We start from the raw sequence: 19,038 nt of genomic DNA, 5'->3' as shown, positions 1-19,038 counted from the left end.
TGGCACTTCTGTCAGCTTGCCTGACGTTAAAGTGGTGGGCGCATCTTCCGTCGCGGCTGCGGCCGCGGCGGGATAATGCGTCCTGCCATGGCGTGATGAGGTCGGGGGGCCCCGGCAGGGCCCCGGCTCAGCCCCACTTTTTGGAGACTGCCGGGGCCCGGCCCCGGCAGGCCCCGGCCCACTTAAAGCACTGCCGCCCCACCAACCTTGGAATGGGGTGGTAATTCCCCATTGCACTATGGCAGACTCGTTAATAGCGCCATTGGTTACCGCCGGTGTTGTAATGAGGGCCCTAGTGTTTAGTTGGTTTGCGCTAGTGGTGGGGGTGAGGACAGGTTAGTTTTTTAACTGAGGACAGACATTTGATTTTGGACTTCCACACTGACGACAAGCACCCTAGTTTTAGTTCTGTTAGGGAGGGCAACCCTTAGATGAGGGAGGATTAGGCTTTTTCTCATTATTTTGAATAAAGGAAACCATAGTGAACCCTACTCTGTCACCCTGCTGACCTGCCACAACACATACATGTAATAACATACACATGTACCTTTTAGCATGTACACACTTAACTTACGATGCGCTTTTTGTAGTACTGTTTATATCGGTCTAATTTTCCTTTTATTCATGCTACTATGCAAACACGTGTCGCTGTGTGGGGGGGAGGGGGGGGACAGGTTTTGACAGCACAATAGGTTAATGCACCTAGTGCAGACAGCCATCTATGTGTAGCCTGGAGGCAAGACCTCTACTTCCAGGTGAAATATTGAGTGCACCATGGCACGGCCACTCGTGACTCTCATGTAAGAATCTGGCTCTACACCTACACGTGCGTTAATGCACGTGCACACACGTGTGTCCGCGTGCATGGTGTGCACAGCGTGTGCACATAGTACATGCACATGGGAGCAGGTTCCTGGCCTGGGCAGGGGCGCATGATCATCCCCTGGGAAGGTTCTCTGACGCGCCTGGTGGCTCCGCGCTCGCCTCTAGGCGCTTTCCCTGGTTGCTCAGCAGAGGCCGCGGAGCAAGAACCGCACTAGGCACAGCCTGTACCGGAGCTTGGATAACCCTAGCGCCCAGACGGGAGCGGCAGGTAGCAGCGGCGCTACACAGCGGCGTAAGCAAAGGCAGAGCCTGGGGTGGGGGGGGGGGATGTAAAGGTCTCGAGGGAGCAGTGGAGGAGGCACTGGGGGTCTGCGGGGGCAGAGCCGCCTCCAGCGCCCATCCTGACGCTCCCCTCCTCTTCCTTCCGCGACACCGGGAGGAGGAGGTGCCCGTTCCCAGCAGCAGAGGGCGCTGCCGCCGCGCCTCCTCCACGGATCCTCAGAGTTCCTCTTCCGCAAAGTCGCGCTTCCGGTTCCGGGTCACGGACGGTCAGGAAGGACAGCGGCAGCACCGGCAGCAAACCCTGACTCCCCCCCAGCAGCAGCAAACCCTGACCCCCCCAGCAGCACCAAACCCTGACCCCCCCAGCAGCACCAAACCCTGACCCCCCCAGCAGCACCAAACCCTGACCCCCCCAGCAGCACCAAACCCTGACTCCCCCCAGCAGCAAACCCAGACCCCCCCAGCAGCAAACCCTGACCCCCCCAGCAGCAAACCCAGACCCCCCCCAGCAGCACCAACCCCTGACTCCCCCCAGCAGCAGCAGGAACCCTGACTCCCTCCAGCAGCACCCACCACTGACACCCCCCCAGCAGCACCAAACCCTGATCCCCCCTCCCCCCAGCAGAAGCAACCCCTGACTCCCCCCAGAAGCACCAGCACCAAACCCTGATTCCCCCTCCCCCCAGCAGCAGCAAACCCTGACTCCCCCCAGAAGCACCAGCACCAAACCCTGACCCCCCTCCCCCCAGCAGCAGCAAACCCTGACTCCCCCCAGCAACAGCAAACCCTGACTCCCCCCAGAAGCACCAGCACCAAACCCTGACCTCCCCTCCCCCCAGCAGCAGCAAACCCTGACTCACCCCCAGCAGCAAACCCTGACTCCCCCCCCAGCACCAGCAGCAAACCCCGACTCCCCCCAGCAACAGCAAACCCTGACTCCCCCAGAAGCACCAACAGCAAACCCGTACTCCCCCCAGCAACAGCAAACCCTGACTCCCCCCAGAAGCACCAGCACCAAACCCTGATCCCCCCTCCCCCCAGCAGCAGCAAACCCTGACTCCCCCCAGCAACAGCAAACCCTGACTCCCCCCAGAAGCACCAGCACCAAACCCTGATCCCTCCCTCCCCCCAGCAGCAGCAAACCCTTACTCCCCCCAGAAGCACCAGCACCAAACCCTGACACCCCCATCCCCCAAGCAGCAGCAAACCCTGACTCCCCCCAGAAGCACCAACCCCTGACTCCCCCCAGCAGCAGCAGGAACCCTGACTCCCTCCAGCAGCACCCACCACTGACACCCCCCCAGCAGCACCAAACCCTGATCCCCCCTCCCCCCAGCAGAAGCAACCCCTGACTCCCCCCAGAAGCACCAGCACCAAACCCTGATTCCCCCTCCCCCCAGCAGCAGCAAACCCTGACTCCCCCCAGAAGCACCAGCACCAAACCCTGACCCCCCTCCCCCCAGCAGCAGCAAACCCTGACTCCCCCCAGCAACAGCAAACCCTGACTCCCCCCAGAAGCACCAGCACCAAACCCTGAGCCCCCTCCCCCCAGCAGCAGCAAACCCTGACTCCCCCCAGAAGCACCAGCACCAAACCCTGACCTCCCCTCCCCCCAGCAGCAGCAAACCCTGACTCACCCCCAGCAGCAAACCCTGACTCCCCCCCCCAGCACCAGCAGCAAACCCCGACTGCCCCCAGCAACAGCAAACCCTGACTCCCCCAGAAGCACCAACAGCAAACCCGTACTCCCCCCAGCAACAGCAAACCCTGACTCCCCCAGAAGCACCAGCACCAAACCCTGATCCCCCCTCCCCCCAGCAGCAGCAAACCCTGACTCCCCCCAGCAACAGCAAACCCTGACTCCCCCCAGAAGCACCAGCACCAAACCCTGATCCCTCCCTCCCCCCAGCAGCAGCAAACCCTTACTCCCCCCAGAAGCACCAGCACCAAACCCTGACACCCCCATCCCCCAAGCAGCAGCAAACCCTGACTCCCCCCAGAAGCACCAGCACCAAACCCTGTTCCCCCCTCCCCCCAGCAGCAGCAAACCCTGACTCTCCCCAGAAGCACCAGCACCAAACCCTGACTCCCTCCCCCCAGCAGCAGCAAACCCTGACTCCCCCCAGCAGCAGCAAACCCTTACTCCCCCAGAAGCACCAGCACCAAACCCTGACCCCCCTCCCCCCAGCAGCAGCAAACCCTGACTCCCCCAGCAACAGCAAACCCTGACTCCCCCACAGCAGCAAATCCTGACTCCCCCCACCCCACCCCCAGCAGCAGCTTCCCCTGAGACTCAGCCTGAAGCAGAGGGAGGAGCGGGCCAGCTGCGGTGTCCCCCCCCACCCGCCAACCCCAGCCTGCAATAAAACAACGTGGACATGTCTGCACAGGTAGGAAATGCTCAGGACCTGGGATAGATCTAGTGCCAACATGAGGAGCCAGACGCTGCTCCTAGTGAGGAGCTTTACTTCAGTTCAGTGTAGAGGTTGAGAAGTAAATACATCAAGGTGGCCATAAATTCAGGGAAGAAGACCTCCAGCAGCCCCTCTGAGCAGCTCACACCACCCCCAGGAATCTCCAGCTATCAGCATCCCCACACCTGAGACACCCACCATGCAAGGCTCTGCAGGAATCCTAAATCTCAACTTACTCCCCCCCTCTCCACAACACTACAGTCCATGCCTGAGACACCCACCATGCAAAGCTCTTCAGGAATCCTAAATCTCAACTTACTCCCCCCACCCCCCTTACCACAACCCTGCAGTCCATGCCTGAGACACCCACCATGCAAAGCTCTGCAGGAATCCTAAATCTCAACTTACTCCCCCCACCCCCCTTACCACAACACTACAGTCCATGCCTGAGACACCCACCATGCAAAGCTCTGCAGGAATCCTAAATTATAACCTATCCCCCCCTTTACACGAAACATTCCCCAAAACACCTTCAATCTAATCCACCTATAGTCACCAAACATCCTCTCAACACAACCAGACATTTGTGCACACAGGTACACCACCATTCCAAACCATGTACAGTCCGGCATGCAGGCCCTGCAGCCAGACTCCATCCAAGGGAACCGGCCCCATCATCACAACTCCTCTCACTTCACCAACATCCTCAAGACACCACAACAACCATCCACTAATTCAAACCTGCTAAACCGCACCACTGACCTAGACCCTTCTCTCGGCAGCAGCACATAGATGCTGGCACACCAAAACTCAGCACCCAAACCAGCCATGCTGCAACGATAATACACCAGCACACAACCCGGGCCATGCCGCACAAATAATACACCAGCATCACTCCCAGCCATGCCGCAACAATAATACACCAGCACCCAACCAGGCCAGGCTGCAACAATAATACACCAGCACCTACCTGGCCATGCTGCATCAACCTTCCTCACATCACCCAGAACAGTAATACTTGGACAACAATATTCGCATGCAAGGAACTGTCTCTTATTCAACTGTACAGTCCATAAATTGCTCGCAGAACCTAAAAAAACAAAGGGTTAGATTTACCATTTAAGCATTACATTTCCTTAACATTGCTTCAATTTGAACTACCCACAGGGACACAAAATCCAACACACGGAGGCTACGACACACATCATCGCTCATCTCCGCACTGAACCAACAAACAATTCCACATAACTTACATTATATCCCTGGCCTCTCATCACACCAGATATCTGAAGACCTAATAGTCCATTATGAAGCATGTCAGTACTCTAAAAAACCTTAAAAAATCAGGGCCCAGTTCTTCTAGCACTCTAATGTTGACATCCAATTCGCCCTTAATCAACTCCCTACAGACTTGACAGTGACCCCTCATTTCATCCCTGTGACAGTCCAGTACCCCGATAGCTGCTGCACAGCTCTCACACAGGACAGCGTCACTACTACCGAAACTCTTGTGATCAACGTCCTCTGCCCTTTTAAGCTTTTTGCCATAACGAGAGTACTCTGTTTCTTCCTTGTCCGTGATTAGCAGCACTTGTCCCTCAGAACTTGTGTGCCACATAACATCCTCCTAGGGGTGGCCTCACCGTAGAAGCCTGGGCTGGACCGCTCACCTTTGGGGCCTTGCCCCGGGGCTGGTGGATGTCTCCTGGTTCTCCACTCAGCTGTCAGAGCTCCCACTCTCCGCAGCGAGCAGGATACCTCTCAGAAGAACAGTGCACTCGTCCTTGCCACCGCGGCCTTCTGGTGCCCTGCGAGCTATCACTGCTAGCTGACTTCACAGCCCACTGCTACTTCACTCCTTTTACGCTGCGTGCTGCACTCACAACAACTCAGTTTTCTTGGCTTTCCGTTACTGCGACCTCTGGGCTCCAGAATCCTTGTTGCCAATGATTAAATCTGGTGCCAAAATGAGGAGTCAGATGCTGGTCGTAGTTAGGAGCTTTACTTTAGTTCATTGTAAAGGCTGACAAGTATATCAATCAAGTTGGTCATAAATTCAGGGAAGAAGACATCCACCAGCCCCCTCATCAGCTCACACCAACCGCAGGAATCTCCAGCTATCAGCACCCCACACCTGAGACACCCACCATGCAAAGCTCTGCTGGAATCCTAAATTATAACCTACACCCCCCGCCCCCCTATACCACAACACTACAGTCCATGCCTGAGACACCCACCATGCAAAGCTCTGCTGGGATCCTAAATTATAGCCTATCCCCCCCCTTACACGAAACATTCCCCAAAACACCTTCAATCTAATCCACCTATAGTCACCAAACATCCTCTCAACACAACCAGACATTTGTGCACACAGGTACACCACCATTCCAAACCTGAGACACTCACCATGCAAAGCTCTGGCAGGAATCCTAAATCATAACCTACCCTCCCCCCACCCCCTTACCACAACACTACAGTCCATCCCTGAGACACTCACCATGCAAAGCTCTGCAGGAATCCTACATCACAACAATCTGCTCCTGGGTTTATAGGAATAGACTGAATAATCCTGGAGGAAATCTCTCCCAGGAGAGGGATTGAGCTGGGCTCTTCTATACAGCGCCCCCTGCAGGGCTCTCCTCCCAGCTCTGGGGCTCTTATCATCATTTGGGGTCAGGTAGGAAATGCTCAGGACCTGCTCCTGGGTTTATAGGAATAGACTGAATAATCCTGGAGGAAATCTCTCCCAGGAGAGGGATTGAGCTGGGCTCTTCTATACAGCGCCCCCTGCAGGCCTTTCCTCCCGGCTCTGGGGCTCTTATCATCATTCGGGGTCAGGTAGGAAATGCCCAGGACCTTCTCCTGGGTTTATAGGAATAGACTGAATAATCCTGGAGCAAATCTCTCCTAGGAGAGGGATTGAGCTGGGCTCTTCTATACAGCGCCCCCTGCAGGGCTTTCCTCCCAGCTCTGGGGCTCTTATCATTTGGGGTCAGGTAGTAAATGGCCAGGACCTTCTCCTGGCTTTATAGGAATAGACTGAATATCCTGGGGGAAATCTCTCCCAGGAGAGGGATTGAGCTGGGCTCTTCTATACAGCGCCCCCTGCAGGGCTTTCCTCCCAGCTCTGGGCCTCGTATCATCATTTGGGGTCAGGTAGGAAATGCTCAGGACCTTCTCCTGGGTTTATAGGAATAGACAGAATAATCCTGGAGGAAATCTCTCCCAGGACAGGGATTGAGCTGGGCTCTTCTATACAGCGCCACCTGCAGGCCTTTCATGCGTTCTAGGTCAAAACGCCTTTTTTAAAAATCCAGAGAATAAAAAAAACGATTTAGAAAGACCGTGACCACACAGAGTGGTCTATGAAAATTGAACTGTCAGCCCCTGCGATGCACTTGAGTCTCTTTTATTGCCTGTGCCTATCACCATCAGCTCTGTCTTTTCTTTACTGGTCGCCAGACCATTCTCCATCATCCATGTTTGGATGATTTCATATATCTTATTGATCGTGCTTTCATCATCAACATGTGACCCTGATAGCGAGATGACACACTGAGTGTAATCTTCATAGTTCATGAAGCCTATATTTTTCTCTTCCAATAAATTGAAGCCGGGAACTGTGAAAATGTTATATAAGGAGCGTGCTAAGCAAGCTCCTTGAGGCACACCATACATGAGGCACTCCGGCGGGGCTCAGCCACCCCACTCCATACGCTACACAGTCGGTTGCTCAAATAAGACGCAGTCCATAGAGCTGCATTTTCTGAAAAGGACGCTACCTCTTTTCCATGGCTCTGCCTGAAACCAGACTTCCATTTATTCGAAATGCTGTATTCATTGAAATATGATCAAATGTTCATGCCAGCCACCCGATCCAGAATCTTTAAAAGAAACAGTGTGTTGGTGCGGGCTTTACCGGACATAGACCTGGCTTGTTCAGCAGGGGTGTGATCCAACCGTTCTTAAGTCCTGCAAGAACATGATTCTCAGTAAACAATGCATTAACACATTTGCAAAGTTAGCCTCTCAGTACAGGGGCCCATTCCTTAATTATCACCGCTGGACTAGAGTCTCCCTTGCAGCGGGGTCGGTCTCAGATTGGCAATGATCATGGCCAATTCAGTTTCAGAAATAGAATGAAATTGATGGTCTTGAGTCTTAGGCACCCGATTGAACCCCTCTACAGAATTGGCTGGATCTGCGTACCCCATGCAGCATCGTTTACAAGGGTCTTCCAGCTCCCTTAATGTTTGAAAAGGTTCCTTGGCGTTTCATTGTGCATTTCTGTCATCATACGTACTTTTCTTGGCTGCGATGACTGCAGTTTGAAATCTTTGGCTGCGATCCTATACGCCTCCTTCTCATGGACACCTTGTGAAGATCGCCACGCATAGATGCTTTTATTGTTATGGGCTTTCAGCTTTTGTAAGTCAGACGAGAGCCAGGCATTGCTTTTCTTCTCTACACCCAGCTTGGTTCTCAAGGGAGCTAGGGAATCGGTAGCTTCCTGCAATATCATTGGCTGTTAAAAGTTCCGTGACTTTCTGTGCCAGAGGTCTTAGCCAGGGTACGAAGGCCTCCACCGTACGTCATTTTAGGTTCCTAGCCATCGTACTTTTCTTTCCCTCTGCCTTGGGCTTAATTGGTTTCTTCAAAACTACCGTAAAGTGTGGCAAAAAAATGATCTCACCACGGACAAGGTAAGACAAGCAGATGATCTATTTTAGTATTATGTGTGACTACCTAGTCAAAGTGTTCCCCTTTCCATGTGTTGGAATTTTCACATGTTGCCTTTAGTACCCAAAGAATCTTCTAGCCTATTTAGTCTTTACTTTTGGCCCAGCCAGAGATTAAAATCACCCAGGACCATTGCCTTGATGTTGGGTTCAGAATGGGCAACAGAATATTGCCCAGTTGGCTGTGCCTCCTACAGGTAACCCGTGACTTGGCACCTATGCCTGGTAGGCCGCTTTCCTTGGGTACAGTGTCCCCTCAATGTCCTGGGACGACTCAGGCACCTGGCTTTGTCATGATAAATAGACTGTGGGCCTCATCACGAGGTGGACGGTAGCACTTAAATGGGGCAGTAACAGAGTTACCGCCGCATTTAAGGGTCCGTCCGATCATGAGTCCGGCATGCTTACCTCCAGCTCAGAGCTGGGGGTAAACACGCTGGGAAAATGCACATTTTTGGTGCAATTATCGCCGGTGGTATTACACCGAAAATTCCCCTTTGGGTCCAATGGACTCAATGTGGAATGGGGAGTAACGATTAGCACCCAACCCATGATCTGGCGGTAATACTGTCAGACGAGTGGGTGCTAATGCAGATAAAGTTGGGCGGTATCCCAGCTGGGATACTGCCCAACTCGTGATGAGGCCCTGTGTCTCTGCTTTGTATTGCTGACCCTCTACCTGTCATAGGACAGGCCTAGGATTGGCCATCATTTCTGGTATTGATTGCTGCCTACAGTAACAGCCTGTTTACTTCAAACTGGCTTGCATTACCCCTGCATTCTGCAGTTTATTGCTTCCTTTAATACCGACCCTTCTTAAATTGCAGGCTGCTTCCTGATTCCCCTGCATTCTGCAGTTTATTGCTTCCTGTAATACCGACCCTTCTTAAATTGCAGGCTGCTTCCTGATTCCCCTGCATTCTGCAGTGTATTGCTTCCAGTAATACCGACCCTTCTTACATTGCAGGCTGCTTCCTGATTCCCCTGCATTCTGCAGTTTATTGCTTCCTGTAATACCGACCCTTCTTTAATTGCAGGCTTCTTCCTGATTCCCCTGCATTCTGCAGTTTATTGCTTCCAGTAATACCAACCCTTCTTTCATTGCAGGCTGCTTCCTGACCCCCCTGCATTCTGCTGCTGATTGTTGCCTGTGATACTGACCCTGCTCTCCCCGTGGACTGCCTCAGGTTTCCCCGGACTGATATGATACTGACCCTGCTCTCCTCGTGGATTGCCTCGGGTTTCCCTGGACTGATATGATACTGACCCTGCTCTCCCCGTGGACTGCCTCGGGTTTCCCTGGACTGATATGATACTGACCCTGCTCTCCTCGTGGACTGCCTCGGGTTTCCCTGGACTGATATGATACTGACCCTGCTCTCCTCGTGGACTGCCTCGGGTTTCCCTGGACTGATATGATACTGACCCTGCTCTCCTCGTGGACTGCCTCGGGTTTCCCTGGACTGATATGATGATATGATACTGACCCTGCTCTCCTCGTGGACTGCCTCGGGTTTCCCTGGACTGATATGATGATATGATACTGACCCTGCTCTCCTCGTGGACTGACTCGGGTTTCCCTGGACTGATATGTACTGACCCTGCTCTCCTCGTGGACTGCCTTGGGTTTCCCTGGACTGATATGATACTGACCCTGCTCGCCTCGTGGACTGCCTCGGGTTTTCCTGGACTGATATGATACTGACCCTGCTCTCCTCGTGGACTGCCTCAGGTTTCCCTGGACTGATATGATACTGACCCTGCTCTCCTCGTGGACTGCCTCAGGTTTCCCTGGACTGATATGATACTGACCCTGCTCTCCTCGTGGACTGCCTCAGGTTTCCCTGGACTGATATGATACTGACCCTGCTCTCCTCATGGACTGCCTCGGGTTTCCCTGGACTGATATGATGCTGACCCTGGTCTCCTCGTGGACTGCCTCGGGTTTCCCTGGACTGATATGATACTGACCCTGCTCTCCTCGTGGACTGCCTCGGGTTTCCCTGGACTGATATGATGCTGACCCTGGTCTCCTCGTGGACTGCCTCGGGTTTCCCTGGACTGATATGATACTGACCCTGCTCTCCTAGTGGACTGCCTCGAGTTTCCCTGGACTGATATGATACTGACCCTGCTCTCCTCGTGGACTGCCTCAGGTGTCCAAAGACTGATATGATACTGACCCTGCTCTCCTCGTGGACTGCCTCGGGTTTCCCAGGACTGATATGATGCTGACCCTGCTCTCCTCGTGGACTGCCTCGGGTGTCCCTGGACTGATAGGATACTGACCCTGCTCTCCTCGTAGACTGCCTCGGGATTCCCTGGACTGATATGATACTGACCCTGCTCTCCTCGTGGACTGCTTCGGGTTTCCCCGGACTGATATGATACTGACCCTGCTCTCCTCGTGGACTGCCTCGGGTTTCCCAAGAGTGATATGATACTGACCCTGCTCTCCTCGTGGACTGCCTTGGGTTTCCCTGGACTGATATGATGCTGACCCTGGTCTCCTCGTGGACTGCCTCGAGTTTCCCTGGACTGATAGGATACTGACCCTGCTCTCCTCGTGGACTGCCTCGGGTGTCCAAAGACTGATATGATACTGACCCTGCTCTCCTCGTGGACTGCCTCGGGTTTCCCAGGACTGATATGATGCTGACCCTGCTCTCCTCGTGGACTGCCTCGGGTGTCCCTGGACTGATAGGATACTGACCCTGCTCTCCTCGTGGACTGCCTCGGGATTCCCTGGACTGATATGATACTGACCCTGCTCTCCTCGTGGACTGCTTCGGGTTTCCCCGGACTGATATGATACTGACCCTGCTCTCCTCGTGGACTGCCTCGGGTTTCCCAAGAGTGATATGATACTGACCCTGCTCTCCTCGTGGACTGCCTTGGGTTTCCCTGGACTGATATGATACTGACCCTGCTCTCCTCGTGGACTGCCTCGGGTTTCCCCGGACTGATATGATACTGACCCTGCTCTCCTCGTGGACTGCCTCGGGTTTCTGCGGACTGATATGATACTGACCCTGCTCTCCTTGTGGGCTGCCTCAGGTTTCCCCGGACTGATATGATACTGACCCTGCTCTCCTCGTGGACTGCCTCAGGTTTCCCTGGACTGATATGATACTGACCCTGCTCTCCTCGTGGACTGCCTCTGGTTTCCCAGGACTGATATGATACTGACCCTGCTCTCCTCGTGGACTGCCTCGGGTTTCCCCGGACTGATATGATACTGACCCTGCTCTCCCCGTGGACTGCCTCGGGATTCCCTGGAGTGATATGATACTGACCCTGCTCTCCTCGTGGACTGCCTCGGGTTTCCCTGGACTGATATGATACTGACCCTGCTCTCCTCGTGGACTGCCTCGGGTTTCCCCGGACTGATATGATACTGACCCTGCTCTCCTCGTGGACTGCCTCGGGTTTCCCCGGACTGATATGATACTGACCCTGCTCTCCTCGTGGACTGCCTCAGGTTTCCCCGGACTGATATGATACTGACCCTGCTCTCCTCGTGGACTGCCTCGGGTTTACCTGGACTGATATGATACTGACCCTACTCTCCCGGTGGACTGCATTGGGTTTCCCTGGACTGATATGATACTGACCCTGCTCTCCTCGTGGACTGACTCGGGTTTCCCTGGACTGATATGTACTGACCCTGCTCTCCTCGTGGACTGCCTTGGGTTTCCCTGGACTGATATGATACTGACCCTGCTCGCCTCGTGGACTGCCTCGGGTTTTCCTGGACTGATATGATACTGACCCTGCTCTCCTCGTGGACTGCCTCGGGTTTCCCTGGACTGATATGATACTGACCGTGCTCTCCTCGTGGACTACCTCAGGTTTCCCTGGACTGATGTGATACTGACCCTGCTCTCCTCGTGGACTGCCTCGGTTTCCCTGGACTGATATGATACTGACCCTGCTCTCCTCGTGGACTGCCTCGGGTGTCCAAAGACTGATATGATACTGACCCTGCTCTCCTCGTGGACTGCCTCGGGTTTCCCAGGACTGATATGATGCTGACCCTGCTCTCCTCATGGACTGCCTCGGGTGTCCCTGGACTGATAGGATACTGACCCTGCTCTCCTCGTGGACTGCCTCGGGATTCCCTGGAATGATATGATACTGACCCTGCTCTCCTTGTGGACTGCTTCGGGTTTCCCCGGACTGATATGATACTGACCCTGCTCTCCTCGTGGACTGCCTCGGGTTTCCCCAGACAGATATGATACTGACCCTGCTCTCCTCGTGGACTGCCTCGGGTTTCCCTGGACTGATATGATACTGACCCTGCTCTCCTCGTGGACTGCCTCGGGTTTCCCCGGACTGATATGATACTGACCCCGCTCTCCTCATGGACTGCCTTGGGTTTCTCCGGACTGATATGATACTGACCCTGCTCTCCTCATGGACTGCCTCGGGTTTCCCCGGACTGATATGATACTGACCCTGCTCTCCTCGTGGACTGCCTCAGGTTTCCCTGGACTGATATGATACTGACCCTGCTCTCCTCGTGGACTGCCTCTGGTTTCCCAGGACTGATATGATACTGACCCTGCTCTCCTCGTGGACTGCCTCGGGTTTCCCCGGACTGATATGATACTGACCCTGCTCTCCTCGTGGACTGCCTCAGGTTTCCCTGGACTGATATGATACTGACCCTGCTCTCCTCGTGGACTGCCTCTGGTTTCCCAGGACTGATATGATACTGACCCTGCTCTCCTCGTGGACTGCCTCGGGTTTCCCCGGACTGATATGATACTGACCCTGCTCTCCCCATGGACTGCCTCGGGATTCCCTGGAGTGATATGATACTGACCCTGCTCTCCTCGTGGACTGCCTCGGGTTTCCCCGGACTGATATGATACTGACCCTGCTCTCCTCGTGGACTGCCTCGGGTTTCCACAGACTGATATGATACTGACCCTGCTCTCCTCGTGGACTGCCACGGGTTTCCCTGGATTCCCTGGACTGATACTGACCCTGCTCTCCTCGTGGACTGCCTTGGGTTTCCCTGGACTGATATGATACTGACCCTGCTCTCCTCGTGGACTGCCTTGGGTTTCCCTGGACTGATATGATACTGACCCTGCTCTCCTCATGGACTGCCTCGGGTTTCCCTGGACTGATATGATACTGATCCTGCTCTCCTCGTGGACTGCCCTGGGTTTCCCTGGACTGATATGATACTGACCCTGCTGTCCTCATGGACTGCCCTGGGTTTCCCTGGACTGATGTGATACTGACCCTGCTCTCCTCGTGGACTGCCCTGGGTTGCCCTGGACTGATGTGATACTGACCCTGCTCTCCTCATGGACTGCCTCGGGTTTCCCTGGAATGATATTATACTGACCCTGCTCTCCTCGTGGACTGCCTCGGGTTTTCCTGGACTGATATGATACTGACCCTGCTCTCCTCGTGGACTGCCTCGGGTTTCCCTGGACTGATATGATACTGACCCTGCTCTCCTCGTGGACTGCCTCGGGTTTCCCTGGACTGATATGATACTGACCCTGCTCTCCTCGTGGACTGCCTCGGGTTTCCCTGGACTGATATGATACTGACCCTGCTCTGCTCGTGGACTGCCTCGGGTTTCCCAGGACTGATATGATACTGACCCTGCTCTCCTCGTGGACTGCCTCGGGTTTCCCTGGACTGATATGATACTGACCCTGCTCTCCTCGTGGACTGCCTCGGGTTTCCCAGGACTGATATGATACTGACCCTGCTCTCCTCGTGGACTGCCTCGGGTTTCCCTGCACTGATATGATACTGATCCTGCTCTCCTCATGGACTGCCCTGGGTTTCCCTGGACTGATATGATACTGACCCTGCTCTCCTCGTGGACTGCCCTGGGTTTCCCTGGACTGATATGATACTGACCCTGCTCTCATATGATACTGACCCTGCTTTCCTCGTGGACTGCCTCGGGTTTCCCTGGACTGATATGATACTGACCGTGCTCTCCTCGTGGACTGCCTCGGGTTTCCCTGGTCTGATATTATACTGACCCTGCTCTCCTCGTGGACTGCCTCGGGTTTCCCTGGACTGATATGATACTGACCCCGGTCTCCTCGTGGACTGCCTCGGGTTTCCTGGACTCATATGATACTGACCCTGCTTTCCTCATGGATTGCCTCGGGTTTCCCTGGACTGATATGATACTGACCCTGCTCTCCTCGTGGATTGCCTCAGGTTTCCCTGGACTGATATGATACTGACCCTGGTCTCCTCGTGTACTGCCTCGAGTGTTCCTGGACTGCTGCATTATTAGACGCCTCCTTCGTGATTCCGGGCTGACATTTGAGCAGTCCTTGGATCCGCTTGTGCCTTCTACTTGGATACTTTTTAAATCTGTGTAATGCCTGTGATGAAGACAACTACCTGTGGCTACGGGCACCAGGGAGGGGCTACCCCAAGATTATTTATTTATTCAGATTTCTAGAGCGCACGTCAGCCCGGGGGCATCCTGGCGCTTGTTGCAGACAGTATCTTAGTTACGTAGGATACAATATTTACATACAAATAAAATATTTACAGAAGACATGTACACATTAGCAATGCAGAATATTTACAAAGAGTCCTGATGGTTTCCTATTATTTTGCAAGGAATGAGGTTTTCAGTTTCCTGCGAAAAATAGGGAGTGAGTTTTCCGCTCTAATGTCTGCAGGGAGAGCGTTCCAGGTCTTGGCTGCGATGTAGGGGAAACTTAGACCTCCGGCTTTGGCTTTTTTGATGCGTGGGATGCAGAGTAGGTTGGAGTATTGCGTCCTGGTGGGACGGGAAGAGGATGGTTTGAAGATGGTTTCTGATAGATAGGACGGGGCGGAGAGAGAGAGGCATTAGTGTGTGAGTATCAGGATTTTGAGGGTGATCCTCTCTTTGACCGGGAGCCATTGGGCTGAGTGCCTGGCATGGGTGATATGCTCTCTTCTTGGGACACTAAGAGCGGCCCGGAGAGCATTGTTCTGCATGACTTGCAGTCTGTTTAGGTTTTTGGCTGATGTTCCTGCTAGGAGTGCATTACATTAGTCCAGTTTGGCTCCAATGGTTGCTCTCGCTATAGAGAAGCAGTTAGGTTTGGAGAGGTAAGGCTTGATGGCGTTTATGAGTTTGGTGGTGTGCGCACATGAGGAAGTGATTGCGCTGACTTGTCTAGTCATAGATAGTGAGGAGTCAAGGTATACTCCCAGTGTCTTTACGGCAGTGGATACAGGGATGATGGAGTTGTCAATGGAGAAGTTAGCGTACAGTTTGTCAAGTTTGTCTAGGGTGTTCTGTTGACCTAATATCATGATTTCAGTCTTGTCTCCATTAAGGCAAAGACCATTAATTGCCATCCATGCCTTAATGGTGGAGTAGATTGTGTGGAGAGCCGTGGCGTCTTCATTGTATGATCCTGAAAGGGGTAGAAGTACTTGTGTGTCGTTTGCGTAGTTCGTGTATGTGATGCCGTGTGAGTCGAGTTTGTCAAAGAGGGGCTTGGTGAACAAGTTGTAGAGTGTGGGTGCAGTGCATGATCCTTGAGGGACCACGCAGTGGATTGTCGTGGGGGTGGCATTGGCGATATCCGAGAAGACTTTCATGGCTCTTCCCTCAAGGAAAGAGGTGATCCAGAGAGCTGACTCTTTAGAGAAGTTGGCTGAGTGTGTGAGGTGTGAAGTGAGGGTCTTGTGATCAACCAGATCGAAAGTGGCTGAGAGATCTAGAAGGAGCAGAAGAGCAGGCTTGCCTGTGTCCATGATTTGGGTGATCTGACTCTTCCGGAAGCCTGATTGCCTAGTCCCAAGGATGGAGTGGGTTTCCAGAAAGTGTTGGATTTGGCAATGTGCGGCTTTGTCCAGTAATTTCAGGAGGAATGGCACTGTGGTTATTGGTCTGTAGTTGTTTGGTTGTAAGGGGTCGAGAATAGGTTTTTTTAGGAGAGGCCGGGCCCAGGCCTCTTTGAGGTTAGCTGGGATGATGCCGCTTTTAAAGGACGCATTGATGAATGCCGTAAAGAGCAGCGCAAAACAGTCTGCACAGTCTTTGATGAGTTTTGGTGGGCAAATATCGCCTTTACAGGGGGAGGGTTTGAGACTTTTCAGTAGGTTGATGACTTCTGATACAGTGACGTCTCTGAAGGAGAAGTCAGGTATGGTGGCCTTGGACGAGATGGGTGGGGTGTTGGTGGGTTTGGTTCCTGTCTGTTGATGAAGTGCTTTTCAGTGGTCTTTGATTTTCATTTGGAGAAGGTCAATTTTGTGTAGCATGGCAGCTTGAATGCTGGCACACCACGCTTCATCTTTGATTATTTCGTCCGGTGTATTGGGGGGGGGTGAGCTCATTGAAGATGGCGAAGATCTCTTTAGAGTGTGATTTGGCATTGGAGATTCGTGTGTTGAAAGCGTTGGCTTTGGCATTGGTGATAGCTATCTTGTATTGGAGGGAGATTGAATTGAATTTGTTTTTGGTGCTGCTGCAGGGGTTAGTTTGCCAGCTTTTTAGAGCTGCTCTTTTGTGGGATTGCATTGAGTGTAGTTCTTCAGTAAACCATGAGTTGGTGTGTATAGATTTCTTCTCTTTTTTCCATTCGAGAGGTGCGATTTCATTGATAGCTTTGGTGATGACATCTTTGTAGATGTCTGCTAGGACATTCGGGTCATTAGTGAATGGGGGAGCTAACTCGGGGGTATTGAAGCATGGGCGCAGGTTGTCCTCTGTGAGTTCTTTTGAGCTTCTGACTTGTGCAGTGCTAGCAGGGGTCAACGTTTTGTGGTTTTTGGTGATAGCGATAGAGAACTCGATGCAGTTGTGGTCAGTCCAGGGCAAAGGGGAGTTAGAGGTGATAGTGGAGAGGCAGTTATGGTCTGCAATCCAATCTAGAATGCAGCCTTTGGCGTGAGTAGGACTTTCTACTTTTTGGGCGAAACCCAGGTCGATAAGTTCCTTGGTGAGAGTGGCTGCAGATTTGTCTTTAGTATCGTTGAATCCGAGATTGAGGTCTCCTAGTAGAAGGGTTTTGGTGGAGCTTTTGATGTTATTGCTGAGGATGTGAATCATGTTTTCCTGAGAGTCTAGGGTGAGGCCTGGGGGCGGTATAGTAAGTGAATGTTGATGGTGCTGTTGGGTGACAGTGTGAGTTTGGTCGATAAGAGGACAGAGTTGTTGGTCGAGGGGTGACTCACAGGTCAGAGCTGGAGGTTCTCTTTGTAGATGAGGGCTACTCCGCCTCCTATTCGATCTGGCCTGTCTTGTCTGAGTATGGTGAAGCCAGGTGGTAGTGCAAGAGCAACGGCGGGGCCTGATGCTTCATGTAACCATGTTTCAGTGATGGCTAATAGGTCAATGTTATTGTTGGTTATGAGGTCATGAATATCAGATGCATGAGCTGGGAGTGATCGGACATTGAGGAGGGCACATTTGATGTGGGGTGTGTGTGGTTTGTTTGTGGGAGTGTGAGTGGTGGTCGTAGCTGATATGTTAAGTGAGGTGGTATTGTGGGGTGTGGCGTGGGTGGTGGGCTGTGGGAGAGTGGGGGTCCCATGCGGGAGCAGCGATTGGAAGTGGTGCGGGAACTCAGTCTATAGTTTCTGTGTTCTGTGGGAAGGGGTAGTGTGCTACATTCTGTGGTCTGTGTGCGAGCTCTGAGCCTTTCTCGTCTATGCATAATTGCGACAGAGGGTGTGCGAGGTGGCATGGTTAGAGTGGTATCCGTGGTAGCGGGATGCATGGGGTAGGGGAGTGGGCTTAGTGTTGTGGGCATGTGGGGATGGGTGGGAGTATAGAGTTGTAGAGCGGTGAGTGTTGTGAGGAGAGTGAGCAGTGTGGTGGTGGCAGTGATGGGCTTGCAGGACACTGTGGGCATGATTGTATGCTGGGCGAGGCTGTGTGAGGAGGAGGACACAGTCAGGTTGGGTGGACCTAGCCTGAGGCGGCTGGAGTGAGCGACAATAAGGCACAACACAGTTCAAATGCGGTCTGAAAGCGACCAAAAGGCACAACACAGTTCAAATGCGGTCTGAAAGCGACCAAAAGGCACAACACAGTTCAAATGTGGTCTGAAAAAGCGACCATAAGGCACAACACAGTTCAAATGCAGTCTGAAAAAGCGACCATAAGGCACAACACAGTTCAAATGCGGTCTGAAAACGACCATAAGGCACCACACAATTTCAAATGCGGTCTGAAAGCGACCAAAAGGCACAACACAGTTCAAATGTGCTACATTCAGAAAGACACAATAAGGCTGAGATGCAAGGTGGGTGAGACGTGATGGATACAATAAGTGGGCGCCTTAATATGGGATAACACAATTGGGGTGGATAGTAACGTGACACCTATGGAAGCAGTCAGGTACAAATGTATGGGGCGTATATAGTATAGTCATCAGGCAGAGTTGTTGAGGCAGCTCGGTGCTGGTCCATTAATATATTAGGGAGTGAGCAACAGAATTAGGTGAATCCGAGAGGATGCAGTACATGGAGGCACAAAGTACATTTTGCGGCTGGGAGCTTAGAGACCAGGTGTATTGCATTAGTTGTTGGGGGTGTGCATATCCCCTAATAGTAACAAGGTTGGAGTGATAATGCAATAGTGTCACAGGTGGTTGTAGTGATTACCTTAGCCGTGCATGTAGGTTGGGCATGGGCAGGCAGGGGTTCTGGTAGACGGCCTGGCGGCAAGTGACAGGCTCGGGACAGGCACTGTGAGAGCCTTTGTCGAGGTGTGCCTTCGTTGAGGTGGGCCGGCAGGAACTCGCCTTCTGGCTCGTGATTGGTGCACA

The 19,038-nt window shown here is 53.1% G+C and overlaps 1 protein-coding gene across 1 annotated transcript in view; it reads left to right on the top strand.

The window, feature by feature from the left end:
• Positions 1 to 3,301: 3,301 nt before the first annotated feature.
• The window catches only part of LOC138564138 (zinc finger protein ZFP2-like), a 71,972-nt gene continuing 56,235 nt past the window's right edge, over positions 3,302 to 19,038 (top strand). Inside the window, exon 1 of the mRNA XM_069642888.1 lies at positions 3,302 to 3,497. The gene's annotated coding sequence lies outside the window, so the exon portion shown is untranslated. The remainder of the gene's footprint in view (positions 3,498 to 19,038) is intronic.

This window comes from Ambystoma mexicanum, chromosome 1p, assembly GCF_040938575.1.
Source record: "Ambystoma mexicanum isolate Mex_15411 chromosome 1p, UKY_AmexF1_1, whole genome shotgun sequence".
Classification (NCBI taxonomy): Eukaryota; Metazoa; Chordata; class Amphibia; order Caudata; family Ambystomatidae; genus Ambystoma; species Ambystoma mexicanum.
This window is presented reverse-complemented; position numbering and strand designations above follow the sequence as displayed.